This window comes from Athene noctua, chromosome 11, assembly GCF_965140245.1.
Source record: "Athene noctua chromosome 11, bAthNoc1.hap1.1, whole genome shotgun sequence".
Classification (NCBI taxonomy): Eukaryota; Metazoa; Chordata; class Aves; order Strigiformes; family Strigidae; genus Athene; species Athene noctua.
In genome coordinates, this window is record NC_134047.1 from 15,033,095 (window position 1) to 15,048,072 (window position 14,978).

The window sequence follows — 14,978 nt, forward strand, 5'->3', positions numbered from 1 at the left end:
TCATGGCTGTAGCACCACAGAGCTGAGCTCACAGACTGTCTTTGTTGTGGGGCTTTGGTTCAGCTGGGCACATGGGTGAGCCCGATGGCAGGTTTGTGAGATGGTTTGCATGCTCGGACATGAGCAGGGGCAGCGCTTTGCTGGATGGGGCCGTGAGGAGCTCTCTCCTAGGCTGCCCTGCATCTGCTGGCCTACGGGGCTTCACTGCCCGCTGGAAGGATGACATCCTGGTTTGTGCGGATGAGCCTTGCTGGGCATCTGGACCCTCCTGAGACCAGCATGGGTCACATTTACGATGCTGGGTAAAACCAATGTGGCAAAATCATCAGGGCAAGTAGCATGCAAAGAATTTTCCCACTTTAGCATGCTTTTCAATGGGATCCAGTGAAAAACAGAGACTGAAGGGCTGTGTGTTTGAGCCTGGTAATGAGTTTAGATGTGACTGACATCCTGTTCAGCCCAGGCACTGTGTCTTATTTTGGATAAGACCCCTTTGCTCCTGTGAATTGGTTGTGTGGCAGTGCTGGACTACATTTCCTGCCCCATCTGCTTTGGTGCCGTTGAGGATTAAGTTTTTGGATCTGTCCTGTGCTCATTCTTGTTGATAGCATCCTTCAGATCTGTTCCATTACAGGGTGCGTGATGTGTTGTGGGGTTTTTGTTGGGGTTTTTTTTTGGTCTTTCTAGTTTAAACATGGTATTTCTATTTGAAATCAAAACATTTTAAATCATCCCCATCAGATTAAAATGACATATCATCTTTTCTGTATTAAGTTTTAAACTCATCATAATATCTTAAATTTGCATAAACCTGATATTTAAGCATTAGATGTTTCCTGTTAACGTGTAAAGAAAGCTACAATCCAGGGAATTTCTGGCTAAACTCATGAAATTATGCTTAATTGCAAACTGGTTTAGTTCAGAAGAGCAGCTATCATCAATCCTTTCTTAGGTAAAGGTGTAGGTGAGGTGAGATCTCTTCTAGCTCTTTGATCACATTACCATCAGGAACAATTGGCTCAAGTCACTAATTATGGAGATAATTTTCTTCATATGATGACTCTCATTTAAATGCAAATCACGTTTGATGTTTTCTTTTGTAGCCAGTGCACCCATTAAAATACTGTTTTTCTGTTTTGTTAATTGAATTCCAGCTTCGATCCAAAAGCAGTTTGACACAAATTGCAGGTAAAATTAATCATCTAATAAATAAGTAATGTAAAAATTAGGAAAAAGTATAGTTGCTAATCATGATGTGCTATTAGCATAAAAAAATTTGAAGTTACTCTAATGACACAACCAATGGCCACTGTTACCAAGCAATCAGAATCAGTCTTTCTTGGAGGGAAGACTGGTAACCAGTAAATAGGATTATACAGTAGGGTTAACATCAGCTGCTTAAATGAAAATGTTTTGGCTGCAGCCAGAGGCTGATAGGTCAAACTTCTATTTAGATCATACTTCTGCTTTGCATAGTGCTCCCTCTAACGTTTTCTGCTTTTAAATGCCCAGGTTGGGTTTAGCATGCATTGCTTTGAAGGTGAAGGGGGAGCTGATGCTCTCACCCTTCCTGACCAGAGCAGCAGTTCCCCTTCCCTCCACCCCCTCCAATACCAGGGCTGGGAGTGGTGTGTGGTTCATGGGCTGAGGTGTTGGGCTGAGTATCTGGTCCAGGGGAAAGGAGAAAACAACCCTGGCAGTGCACCAATGCAAGTAGCTCTGCCACTAGTGGATTTGGCTCCATCTTCTCAAGGGAGAGTGTTTTGATCTGTTGCAAAAAAGGATCGAGGCTAAAGACACTTGGACCACTTCTCTGTGGGCCATAGGGTACATGTGTGTTAGGGGCAGAAAGCAACTCCTGACCTGGTAAAATGTGGGCAGTCTGGTTGAACCTCACTGGTGAAGAAGGGATGTCTTCTGCTGTAAGGCATTTCAGGAAAGGCAAGTTGTCTCCTTTTATTTAAGAAATCCATTCCCTTTCTTATGCAAAGCATATAGTAACAGTAACAGAAAGTATCATTAACCTTCCTCTCATTTGGGGAGGAACTGGTTGACTGCACTAAAATTATTACAAGTGATATATTGGATAACAAACAGGAAAGCTAATTGAAGACAATGTCAGAGGAGAAGTGTCTGAGGCACAGAGTGAAAGGCAATGCATGCATCTGTCATTCTCTGTGCAAAGGGCTGAAGTAAAAAGGAAAATGAGAGAGGGCAAAGCTGAAGCTGTGTAGAATTGCTGTGGCTTAAACGTGTTTGCTGTACCCCACCTTGGTGGCAGAGAACCAAGAATTTCAGTCCAGGGCCAACTTCCATGGGATGAATATTTGAGTGTGGTGGTGAACATTATTGCCTGCTTTTTCTGGCTGTAAAAAAGCTTAATCATTCACTCTTTGCTCTGTTATGTTCTATTTTCTTTCCTAAGAATGTTTTATAAAATCTACATATCCAAAATTGTGCATGCTGACTTTTTAATGAGGAAACAGCGATATGCCTCATACCGTGGGACTTAGGATGTCACCTGCTGAATGAGTGTAACAGACTGAAGTTAGATGGACTGCAAGTTGAAAATGCTTTCTTGATCTGTGCTACTCTGAGTTGCTTAGTGTCCACTGGAGAAAATGCAGTTCTGTGTCGAAATTGTGCTCTTTCTCATCAAAAGATCAAAATGAGAGTTAATCTTCTGCCTTCTTGTGAATGTGTGTGTGGGAATTGCCCTGTTGCAGGGCATTGGGTTGGGTTTTTGTGGTGGGTTGTTTTTTTCTACATCACCAAGTGTGCTCTTGGTTATGAATTAGAGGTTTTAAATCAGGTCTCCAGAGATACACAGCTATTTTCTTACTATCTTCGTACATGCCATGAAGCCATTCAAAGGAAAACAGAAAGCCATTTTCTGTAAAATAATAATTTTCCTTTGCTTTAGTTAGTAACACCCAGTATTACTGAAACTAGGTTTAAATATTCTTTTGTTGTGTTTTTGTTTGGTTCTATTTCTGGTTCCCAGTTCAATCCCATTTAAGCAGTTCTGGGGTAAGGGACAGGCATAGTCTCTGTCTCTCTCTCTCCAACCAATGTGCAGAGCCATGCAGAGAAAAAGTTGTCCAGTACGTGTTTATACTGTGGTCAAAATGCAACTGCAGTCTATGCAGTCATACTTTCAAAGATTAGAACAAATAGAAGAAACATTTTTAATTGTTTGTGGACTAAGAAAGAAAAAGACTTGCAGTTGAATCTGAGAGTTATAACCTTTGCAATTCATTCTTCTCTAGTTACTTCTTTCCAAGATCTGTAACCACTGTATTCTCCCTGTTTCTGCCCAACAGTTAATTACATTAGTTCACTGACAAACCATTATTAAACAACTGCAGTCTACTTTAATAGCTAGTTTTCTAATTAAATAACTGTAATGGTTTTGTTCTCAGTCCTGGTCTTTAGGCATCTAATTTGTTGCTACCCGGCGTCTTGCATTTTTTATGTGGTTTTTTCCTTCTCAGACATGAAATAGGATTGGAAAAGCCATCTCTTTGTTGCTGCAGAGGAAGCAGGCACTGCCATATCCAGTAACGCATGGGAGTTGCCCAGGATGCGTTTGGTTTGCCTATGCCGTTCTGCAGGGTCGCCCTTCGTGGTGCGGACAGCTGCACGCTGGCTTGGTCGCATGTCTCATCAGGTTGTGTTTCCCACACACAGCCTGTAGCTTGCAGTGCCTCCGGAGAAGCCTGTTCCAGTAACCACAGACATTTCTGCCTCCTGCACACACACACACACATAGCTTGAGTAGGAAGCTCTGAAATGGGCATCCTCGACATGGTTCAGTGTGCTGGGGACATGCTCTGGGGTGAGGGAGTTACCCTTTGGTCTTCTTGGATTTACTTAGTACCAGGGGAGTCCATGGGTAGGATTCAGATACCATACCATTATGGAAGGAATAAATATTTGTCATAAACAGGATTGTAACTCGCTTGTTTTAAAAGAAAAATGTGAAGTCAGCATAGGTAGCTTTTCTCCCCAAAGCCATATAAATCTCTGTGAGGCTCCTTTGTCAGACCCAGAAGAAATCCAGCGGGCTCGAAGTCATTGGCTCAGAGTTTTGCCTGTGGAAAGAAGGTCTGGAGAAACTGGGCTTAAAGTAGGAATAAAAATGGAAAAAAAATGGCTTAAATCCTATTCTGTGTCTCAGTCATAGCAGTTTAAAACTGAGTTAAGTTTTTTAATTTTTTTAGTAGATTTTCAGGGGTTTTTTTAAAGGTGATTCTGACTAGTTGTAGCAGCTCAACTACAGTGCTAAACTCAGCCTGCAATACTCTGAAAAATGGATTAATAATAGTACAGTAGGATCTTAAATGCCCTGACATTATACTGCTACTGCATTGACTTTAAACACTTACACATTTCAGGCAAACAGCAACTTAATTCTTAATTAGAATCACTAAGCAAATGCAGATTATATTTAATTTAAATATTTATAGAATTTGTTTAAGCTTTCAAAATAGATTACATGTTGAACAGCAAAACTGCTAACATCTGAATGATGATTTTACTTCTCAGCCCAATTAAGAAACTACATCTAATAAGTTGCAATGTTTGAGGAAACATTCTATAATGTTGTATGTACAGAGGACCTTTAAAAATGAGTGTTCTCAAGTAAAAGGGATAATTTAGAAAAATGTTGTTACTTCTGATAGTATTTTAAAATCTTGCAACTTCTCTTCGCTTTTTGGGAGTTTCAGTTCTTCTCGTTATCCTGAACACAACTGCAAAAATTACATAGTGAGCCAAAGAGAGATGAAAATATATAACATGCCAATCCACTTGATTTTTATAATGCTGAACATGTTAAATTAAAGTACATGATTATCCCAGTTGATTTTAATTAGTCAACACATATAAAGTTAAGCATGTTTGTAAACGTTTTCAGAGCAGAAGTATAAGCCTTCACAAAGAACATTTTTACAATCTTAAGGATGTTCCTATCGGTAAAGAAATTCTTTGCGCTAAAATCTCTCACAATATTCCCCCCAGCAGTATCGTTTTTGTAATCCAATATATCCTTTGACACAGCATTTTCTCTAATATGGTTCAGCCATGAATAACAGACCACCAGGGCTTTTTCAGGGACAAGTTCAAATTCTTGACTTATCACTCCCATTTTTCTCAAAGCTAGTTTTATTCCCTGCTACACCTTTTCATTTTGGGAGACACCTTCCCTATTGCATTTATCTGTCACATACCCAAAGGTGATCACATCCTATAGGCTTTAGGTTGATTTAATGTAACTGTAGGTTTCATTTTGCAAAAATGTTAATGTTGCCCAAATAACCTGATATCTATGAAATATTTTCAGGACTGGATTTGAACCTTCTGGAAATCTGTTTGGCAGTGTCTCACATTTTTCAGTGTGGCAACAAGTGCTCCTGAGATTGAAATGTTCCTTGTGCCTTTCATACAGATGTTTCTTAACTTACCTGACAGCCTTCCATTGTTTTTTACTCTGTATTATGAAGTCTGTAAGAGCTGCAATATCTTTTCTGGTTTTCCTTTATAATGTTACTAAACATTATGTGAATAGTTGTAGATTGTATTTCCTGTCTATTTGTACACTGCTGTTTTGGCTGGAATATAGCATGTGTTTAATTTTTTCTTGGCTGTGTTACATTTCATTCCTTGGTTCACTGCATCATCTGTCTTGTTAGTCCATAAATCTGATCTATTCTAATCAATGTAAATTCTCTGTTTCCCCTAGCTGTGTGTCACCAGCAAGACTAGTGACTTTGGAAACTGCATTTCTGAAAGGTTATTTTATAAAAGATACAAGATGAGGCATTGTGCAATGCTGATGCTTAAAGCTGGGGGCTTGTCACTTGTCTTAACCTCAAAGCAGCTGCTGCAGTCTGTTCTCTGTTTATAGGCTGATCTTGGTAGCTATCACTTGCTGAGATGGTCACCAAGGTGAGTGCCTTCGGCCTCAAACTAGTAGCACAACAAAGTCTTCCCTGGGATTTGTGATCTGTATGCAGTATAAATTGCACTGTATTTGTAGGGTAGCCTGGTAAAGGGAAGTTACCAGTTTAAAGTCACTTTTGTTGGAAAAAGGACTTTTTCAAGACAGAATTTTTGTGGTACTTAGAAACAGACAGTGATGCAGAGCCAAGAACATGCAATGGCTGTTCCACTGCAGGATCCTCTTATACAAGAACACACCGTGCAAGTCTCCTGTGCCTCGCACTTGGCTTTCTCCCCTCTTCCAAGAGCACTGATGTGTTGGTACTTGGAATATTTATATGACTGTAGGTCTGTGGTTTAGCTGAAACCAGTTAGATTCAGTAACTTTCCCTTGTTTTTCATGCTTATAGATGTCAGTGCCTCCACTATGATCTTGTTTCTGTGCCAATCCTCCTTTGGGGCTGGTTTGGTGGCGCAGACACTGCTGCAAATAACACACATCTGCTAATGGCCTTCCTTCTACTGCTGCTGCTTCTCTTCCTCCTTCCCACTCATTTAGCACTTCTGCATGGTGTTAGATACCTGCAGGAAACTCTTGGGCAGAGATTTCCATCCTTTTTGGATGCCTGTACAGCCTCAAGCAGAATGTGCCTTGGCTGGTGCTGCTTTGAGGTCTGCTCTAAGGTCTGTGCGAGTGTACAGGAGGCACTGTTGAATTTTGTAATTTTATTTTCTTACGCTGTGCAGCAGTGATTTTTAGGTGCTGGTCAGTTCCTCAAACTACCATGCTCTTCCTTGGCCTGGGCTCCCATGCTGGACTGACTCCCCTTGCCAGCCATGCTGTGTTCCATAATACGTGTAGAGGCTCATGGCCACTATTCAGGCTTGCAAAAGGACACTATTCACTGTCTTGGATAAATGAGTTTGAGATTCATGAATAAAAAGAACAGGATGAAAGCTAGATAATAGTATTTATTTTTCTTGAATCCATCCATCCTGTTTTTCATTTCTTTCTGATGTTTCAGATGGGTGTCTGATGATGCTCTAGACATAACCAGGGAGAATAAGTGGAGATGGAAACACGCCAAGTTTTGGTTGGATTACTGAAGGGCAGTCTCCAAAGCCATACTACTATAGCAAAATTCAACTCTGCTGTTTCATAGAGGTTTTAATTAATTAATGTAATGATTTAATTTTATGAGGCTTAGTAGCTTTTTTATGACCTTTTGAATGTTTTTCTGCTTGTGGGTGACTCAGATTACTTACTTTTCTAGCCTGGGGATGCTGCAACACCATGTGTCATGCTATACTGGTTTTGATAGTCCACTGGTGACTGCAGAAGGCAGAAATTTTCCCTGGTGCACAGAAGTATGCTGTTATATTCCCTTCTGCTAATTCATCAGATATGCTACTTTAATTACTGAAGTTAATGCTTAAGGGTCTGATTGCAACTTTGGTGACAGGTTGAAGCTTCCTGGCTGGAACTGGTTTATTGTGTTTGCAGGCATGAGTTTGCATCAGTTGAACCCAGAGAAGAAATTCAGATGTAAACCAGACTAAAATAAACAAGTGGAGTAGAGAGTGGTGTGAGCTCTTGCTGGTGTTTGTGTGACAAAAACTGCTTGTGTTTGAAGCTGTTAATTGTGGGCCGTTTGTGCTTGGTGTTGTGAGGTTTGAATTACGCAGAGCTATATTTGATGATAAAATACTAAAACTGTAACACGTTCTGTGTAAGCCACAGCTGACCAAATAATCTGATTAATGGGATTTTATCTAATGGACTAATTTGATGAGGATATCTGAAATATACTGTGTAGAAGCCACAGATAAATTGAAATTTCAAGAATGAACATCGTTCATCATTCCTCCCTCTCTCTCCCTCTCTCTCTCTTTTCCCCCAGAGGTCTCCCCAGCGTATCTGAGTCTCCTCCCCGGTGAGCAGTTCAGCTCGGTGCCATCCACAAGTGCAGAGTGCTTTGACAAGAGCACACAGAAGGCATGCTAGCAAGACCATGAGTCACAGACAGAACAAACTTTCCTAGCTCGTCGCTGTACCCTGGCCTCAAATCCTCTTTGGAGCAGCTACCAGAGGGGCTGAACTTTGCTGTTTCCTGCTGTGCTGCCCAGGACCTTTTCTGTGTTAGCAAAGGCTGATGGAAACCTGCGTCTAGGTGGTACCACATGCGAGTGAGATATTCACCTTGCTCCCTGACGTCCTCTCCCTGCTTTGGTCCCTGCCAGCAGCGCTGTGTCACCACACACCAGATGTGCAGGCGGCTGCAAAGAGCTTCATTCCCTGAGCGCAGGTGCTCTCTTTCAAGGAAAAAGTAAGTGTTGGTCAGTAAATGCTGGGCAAATGTATTACTGTATGTTTGGATGAAGGCAGGCAAGCAGGCAGGCAAGGGGGAGAGGGCAATCTAGAAGTCTGGCGGTGGCTGGGTTGGCTGGATTGGGAAAGTGCCGATGCCAAACTATTGCCCTTAATTTGCCTGGCAAGGCAGCTCTCCCAGATGAGATGAGATGTGGTGAACCCAAGATTTTCTTTAGGAAGGTTTACTTGGTTTAAAATGCTTTGTTGGCAAATACTGCTTCTGACTTCTTGTAACTTTTAACTAGCCTCAGTTCATCTTTGTCTTTATTTTAAATTGAAAGGTGCTTTACCTAAAGTGTTCTCATCAGCCAAACCACTGTTGGCTGCATACACAGAGTAGTTTAGTGTTCATCTGTCTCATTTCTTTACTGTCCAAGTTAAACCTCAGGGGACTAAAGCTCACAACCAAGTAGTTTCAGGCTATTCATCTGGAAAACAGAGCCACTTAGACCTTTGTAAAGAAAATAATTTAGTAATCTGTGCAAGACACCTGTCTCTAAGCCAACCCATTTGGAAAAGTTGCCAGTGCAGTAATTCCAATCATTTTATCACAACAATCCTGATGATGCATTTCCATTATTGACAGCATTTCTTCCTCCCTGCAACTACAGGACTGAGCTCATTTTGCATCCTCTTCCGTGATCCTGCATTAGAAATTCTTTGTAATTTGAGAATGACACTGCAGAGCTAGGCATTTTGCAGAGGCATTTTTCTGAGCATTTCTCTGCAGACTGATGCAGCTAAAACCATTGGGAAGTGAGGAAGACATTGCTGCCGCACTGCTGGCAAGGCAGCCAGTGTTGCCTTCCCAGCTCTTTACATCCTTCCTCTGGAGCAGGGAAGGACCCAGGTCACTGCTCTCTTGTATGAAGGGGCCAGATAAATGTTTGTTTGCCTGCACCCCCCCTCCTGCCTGCCAGCCTGCAGTCAGCAGCACACGCCAGGTTGCAGGTGTCTCTGGGAACACACCAGTGCCCTCCAGATGTGCCAGTTCTGGGTAATCTCACTTAAACACAGAAGTTTCTCACTCTCTTGTAAAGCATCAGTGGAACATGTTTCTGTGCCTTTTGCTAATTGGATAAGTATAGTGACTCTTAGAACTTTTATCTAATCTCAAACTTCAGGCACTTACATTTTTTCCTCATTTTTGCAAATGAGAAAATACTTATTTGTGTTCTTGAACACACACTTAACAGTAGAGTTTCTGTACCTTACAACTAGCAAGGTGCCATGGTGCTGGATATTACACAAATGATACTGTTTTCTGTTTTGAAAAGTTTACTGGCAAACATAAAATTTGTGGTGAAATACTGTACAGAAGCAAAGTGAAGGGTAGGCTGGCCTGTAGTTGCAATGTTAATCCCCAGGTTTTGGCTGTGTGGTTTTTAGCTTTGCTTTTGTTTTGATTATCAGTTGTTTATAATATTTTGAAAGCATAAGTATTAGGGTGAGGACCGAGTTCCTGTAACTGTGCTGGCGACATGCTCAAAGCTGACCAGCAACAGTTACATGTTAGTTTGGGTAAACTTCTGCAGGGGTTTGCTTGCCTGACTTTGTTGCTGTGGGCTGCTATGTGGAAAAGAAGATGTTGGCCAAAGCTTCCCTCAAAGCTGGGAGCAGGGAGAGAAGTAACATGGATTCTCCTCTTTCAAACTCAGAGAATCTCAAGGCACCACTTTTTCTTGTAGTTCACAGCAAGGCAGTCCAGGCCCAGCACACATATCAAATCCAGTGTTTTGCCATCTTGGTTTCATGTGTAAAGGTTGCTGCGTATTTAAATTAAAAATGGGGAAAAATACAACAAGGACCAGAAGTGATGTGCCTTGAGGAGCTGCACTGTTACTTGTAGGCATAGAAGCCTTTTTGGTGCCTTTCACAGGCTGGATTATGTTGCTGACAACTATTTCCAGCAGTGGTTTTTGAGCAGTATCAGTGAAGAGAGAGCAGAAAGAAAATAATTTTAAATTTATGAGCCCTAAAGGTTCATCTAAAAGGTTTTCACTAGCTTCATAAAAGCTCCTGCAGACTTAATTTAAAAATTATATCAAAGATGGTTTATCTCCTTTTCATGGTCTTTTCTTTAAGCCTCTTGATTTTTAATGTACCATCCTTGTCCGTTAAAATCCAGAAAAGTGTTTTGAATTTTACAGTCTACAAAACTTGTAGTTACCTATCTTGGAGAATGTTTTGAGCAACGCTGTAGCAGGGAGACAGAGGTCTGCACACAAGTACAAGACCCCAGAGGGGTCTCACTGGTGACGGGAGACTTGTGAAGTCTCAGTCTGCTGCAGTATGTCCTCCTCTGATGCAGGTAGAGGATGGGATGTTTTTTGTACCAGTGCTCTGCATGGTTGCTAGTTTTGTTAATGAGAACTTGATTCTATAGAGATTTGGGGAGCAGCAGATCCAAGTGGACAGAGTGTACTTTGAGAAAGACTTCTCAAGAATGGGTAGGATAAGAATCAGCAATGAATAGGCTGGCATTGACAGCAGAGGTAACCAGTAAGTGTTTCAAATGGCAGACTTTTATCTTGTTCTTTGAGAACTTCCTAGTACTTGGACAAGTTCATCAAAGAACAAACTTTAAAAATATGTTTATTCCAGAAATGGCATTAAAGAGGATGCGGAGGCTGTTATGCAAGTTCTGCTCAAGGAAAACATTTGGTTTTCCTCTCCTGGCAGGGGTGGGAATGATTTGTTAGAATTTGTCTAAAAATTCATGAGAAAATAACTTTTTGTTGGAGAAACAAACAAAAGCCTTAACAGCACCAACCCATTATTGCTTGTAGATTTTGATAGCGAAGATTTGTAACTTTGCAGAGGGTAACTATTTCTATGAAAAATCTATGGTTGCTGTCCAGCAGTGAAAAATCTGTGAAGAAACACACAGGTTGTTTCTGGGGTAGCATTTCTGCCTGTGATGGCTGCAGTAGATTGCTTCATGTTTGTCTCAGGAGAGAAAAAGTTCCCCTAACCTAGTAGTGTTCTCAATGCGACCATCCACAGGATTTACCAACTGCCCTGCTAATCACCCAGTGGGTGTAGTTGAGGATGTCCTGATGTCAATGTTCAGAGACCAAGAGGAGGAGAAGCCACCTCCAGCTGGATTTTATACAGAGCTATTTGTCTGCAAAAGTGCCAGCAGATTTAAATTACTGCTGCTGTTGTCAACAAGTTCCTCCTGCATGTTCTGTAATGATTAAGGTCCTTGGAGATTTTGGATCACTTATGTTTCTCAGTGTAGCTACAGATTGTGAACATAAGGGTTGCATCAAGTATATTAAATAATGAATTGGAAGGCAGAGGTTCCCTTCCTTACATGTCCTTTGGGTAGAAAAATTTCTGCTGACTCCACATTTCTTGCTACTGAAAACGATAACCTGGTCAGGTAGCTAAATGTTAACTTGCAGCTTGCCAGCTTTTTCACTTGACATACAATTGCTCTTAGAAACAGCTGCTGCCTTACTGCTACCAGTGCCAGAGAGTGTTTTGTTTGATGACTTAATCAATGTGTTATTCTATCAGGAACCATTTGTGGATTCAAATACAGATGTAGGATAATAATTTTTGGAAAAAAAAAAAAAAAAAGAAGTTAATTTCCTTGAATTCAAAATATGCCCATCATAAAACAGCCCATCTCCTATTTCTGATTTATTCTGAAGCCAAGTCTAAGCAGGTTGTGTACCTAGTCTGAACTATGCAGGGCAGTAACTTCACTCTTATTATTTGCAGCAGATTTTCTGAGAACATGATGGCAAAAAAAAAATTAGGCCAGCTGTTTTTGGTAAACGTTAAAACTCTATCCATATCACTTTGCACTTTATTCTTCATTGTGTAATTACTCTGTGCACAGACTAAACCCATGCAGCAGCAGTTTGAGGCTCAGCTTTCAAAAACCTGAGAGTTAAAATGAAGTGCCAAAGCCTTAGATAGACCAGGCTAACATGGACAAACTGTAGTGTCTTCTGATCGCATCTAGTTAGGGCTCCTTAGTTCTATCCTAAAACATAAAATTTAAATTAAAAAAATATATATAGTCTCGGACTTTTCTAAAGCAATTGCAGCTGAAGGAATATCTATATGGAGATTGGTTTGGGGAACTTCTTACAGCATCACAGGTTTAGAAGCATATAGAGCAGCAACAAGAATCTGTGAACAATGGGTCTAGTCCTTGTACTTCAGTGGAATGATGCTGAAAACTTTTAGCTGGTATGTGAGTCATTCATTAAACCCAAGGGGAAACATTGGACACTTGGAGTTTTCTTTTCCAGGCAACAGTAGGAAAACATAGTATTTACTGCTTCTTGATCTATACAACCCATTTCTGATCCTTGTGAATTTGACCTGAGGTTCCTTCTCTGTTCCCACGCTATTCTCAGGCTACACATCTTGTTGGCCCATCATTAGTTGCTTCATTACATGAAGTTACCTGTGTTCTGCCAAGGAATGGTTGTGGGAAACCCGTGTTTCTAGGGAGCAGAAGCAATCTGGAAATGCTAATCCCTTTTCCTTTCCTCCACAGGTTTGCCAGTTCCTTTTTTATCACCAGGTACATAGAAGCAGCAGTATTATTAGAGTGGAGCAGAACAAAGAAAGTACAGGCCCTGCCTTCAAATCATGAAATGTCTAGGTTTAAGTCTTCAGGGAATCTTGGGCAGTGCTGTGCTTTGCCAAAGAGCAGATCCTAGGTATAAGCCCATTACCAGAGAAATCGTCCTTCTGACTTGTACCTGTCTTAGTGTCGTGGTTTAACCCCAGGTGGCAACTCACTCCCCACACAGTTGGACGGGGGAGAGAATCAGAAGGGTAATAGTGAGAAAACTCATGGATTGATATAAAGACAGTTTAATAAGTAAAGAAAAAGCCATGCACACAAGCAAAGTAAAATATGGAATTCATTCCCCACTTCCCATCAGCAGGCAGGTGCTCAGCCATCTGCAGGAAAACTGGGCTCCATCACATGTAATGGTTACTTGGGAAGACAAAAGCCATAACTCCGAACATCCCCCCACTTCCTCCTCCTTCCCCCAGCTTTATCTGCTGAGCATGGTGCTATATGGTCTGGAATATCCCTTGGGACAGTTGGGATCAGTCCCCTCCCACCTTCTTGTGCACCCCCAGCCTGCTCACTGCTGGGTGGGGTGAGAGGCAGAAAAGGCCTCGACTCTGTACAAGCACTCCTCAGCAATAACTAAACCATCCCTGCGTGTTACCAATGCTATTTCCAGCACAAATCCAAAACATAGCCTCATGCTAGCTCCTATGAAGAAAATTAACTCTATCCCAGCCCAAATCAGCACATTCTTCATCCCTTATTCCATAACATATACATCATGCTCAAGTCACACTATCCAATACGTTATTACCCACCACAACCCTTCCCATCCTTTGACGTAATACACGGATATTATTCCCGTAATCTATGGACCACCCCTGTAAAATGTTCATAAAATATCAAAAAATGTCCACTGAGTTCATTTAGTCCATGACTTTGAGCTCCATTTGTTGTGGTGGTCGCTGAGAACAGGACAGGTGGTGTGCTGTGTGGTTATTCAGCATCAAAGTCAGCTTGGGTTGCGTGGGTCACTGTTGCACGGGCACTGCTTCTTGTAAGGCTTGTCCATTGGTTCAGGGGGTTTCTGCTATAGTAATTCCTATAACATGCAATTAAAATCATGGGTTACCACAATTTAAGGGTATTTCTATTGCAGTCTTCACCCTTGATGCCTTTGGACCAGCCCATCAAGTTTAACATTGCAATGAACTCCTCTCCTTGCCCCTGCTCTGTCTTGGATTTATCCACAGACTGTAGTCTCTTAGGGTTGTACCTGCTCCAAGCAGAGCCTTATCTATGAGCCACAGTCTCTCCAGGCATGTACCTGCTGTGGCACAGACTTTTATCCACAGCCAGAGTCGCTTTGAGGTACACCCGTTCCAGCGTGGCCTTCTCCATGGGCCACCATGCCTCAGAGATGTACCTGCTCCAGTATGGCCCTACCCACAGCTACTGTCCCTTCAGAAGTAAACCTCCTCCAACGTGGCCTTACCGATGGCTGAGTCCCTCCAGGGGTTAACCTGTTCTGTCGTGGGTTTATCCATGGCCAGCATGACCTTGTGCACAGCCACTGATGTTTCAAGGTGTATCTACTGCAGCACAGACCTGTCCACAGCCACAGATGGTTTGAGGTGTATCTTCTCCAGTGTGGACCTATCCTTGGGCCACAATCCCTTCAGAGGTATACCTGCTGTCACACAGACATAACCACAGCCACACACGCTTCGAGATGTACCTGCTCTGGCATGGTCTTATCCACAGCCTTATCCACAGATGCTTTGGGTTGTCCTGCTCCCATGTGGAGTCACCCACGTGTCACAGTCCCTTTGACTCAAGTTCACGCTGGAGTTCCAGCCCACCCAGTACAGCAGCACAGAAACAGCAGCAATGCCCTGGCCATCTGCCAGCCCAGGCGCATCGCCACTGCTGTTATCAAAATGTTCTCAGGCACAGCAGAGTAAGATGATAAGCAGTACAGCATGCAGCAAAAGCAAAAAGCAGCCACTAACAAGCGCAAGACTAATTTACAGTAAGGCAAGAAAACCCTATGGCAAGCACAGAAGCCTGTCAATTAATAGCTAAACAGCAATAACAGCGATAAATTCAATC

The 14,978-nt window shown here is 41.9% G+C and overlaps 1 protein-coding gene across 7 annotated transcripts in view; it reads left to right on the forward strand.

Moving 5' to 3' along the window:
* HTR2C (5-hydroxytryptamine receptor 2C) overlaps nucleotides 1–14,978 on the forward strand; it is a 242,604-nt gene that overhangs the window by 144,550 nt on the left and 83,076 nt on the right. For 6 of the 7 annotated variants that reach the window (XM_074914918.1, XM_074914917.1, XM_074914924.1 and 3 more), the window contains one exon: nucleotides 7,845–8,270. The exons of the other annotated variant lie outside the window; for it this stretch is intronic. The gene's annotated coding sequence lies outside the window, so the exon portion shown is untranslated. The remainder of the gene's footprint in view (nucleotides 1–7,844; nucleotides 8,271–14,978) is intronic. 7 annotated transcript variants of the gene reach the window in all.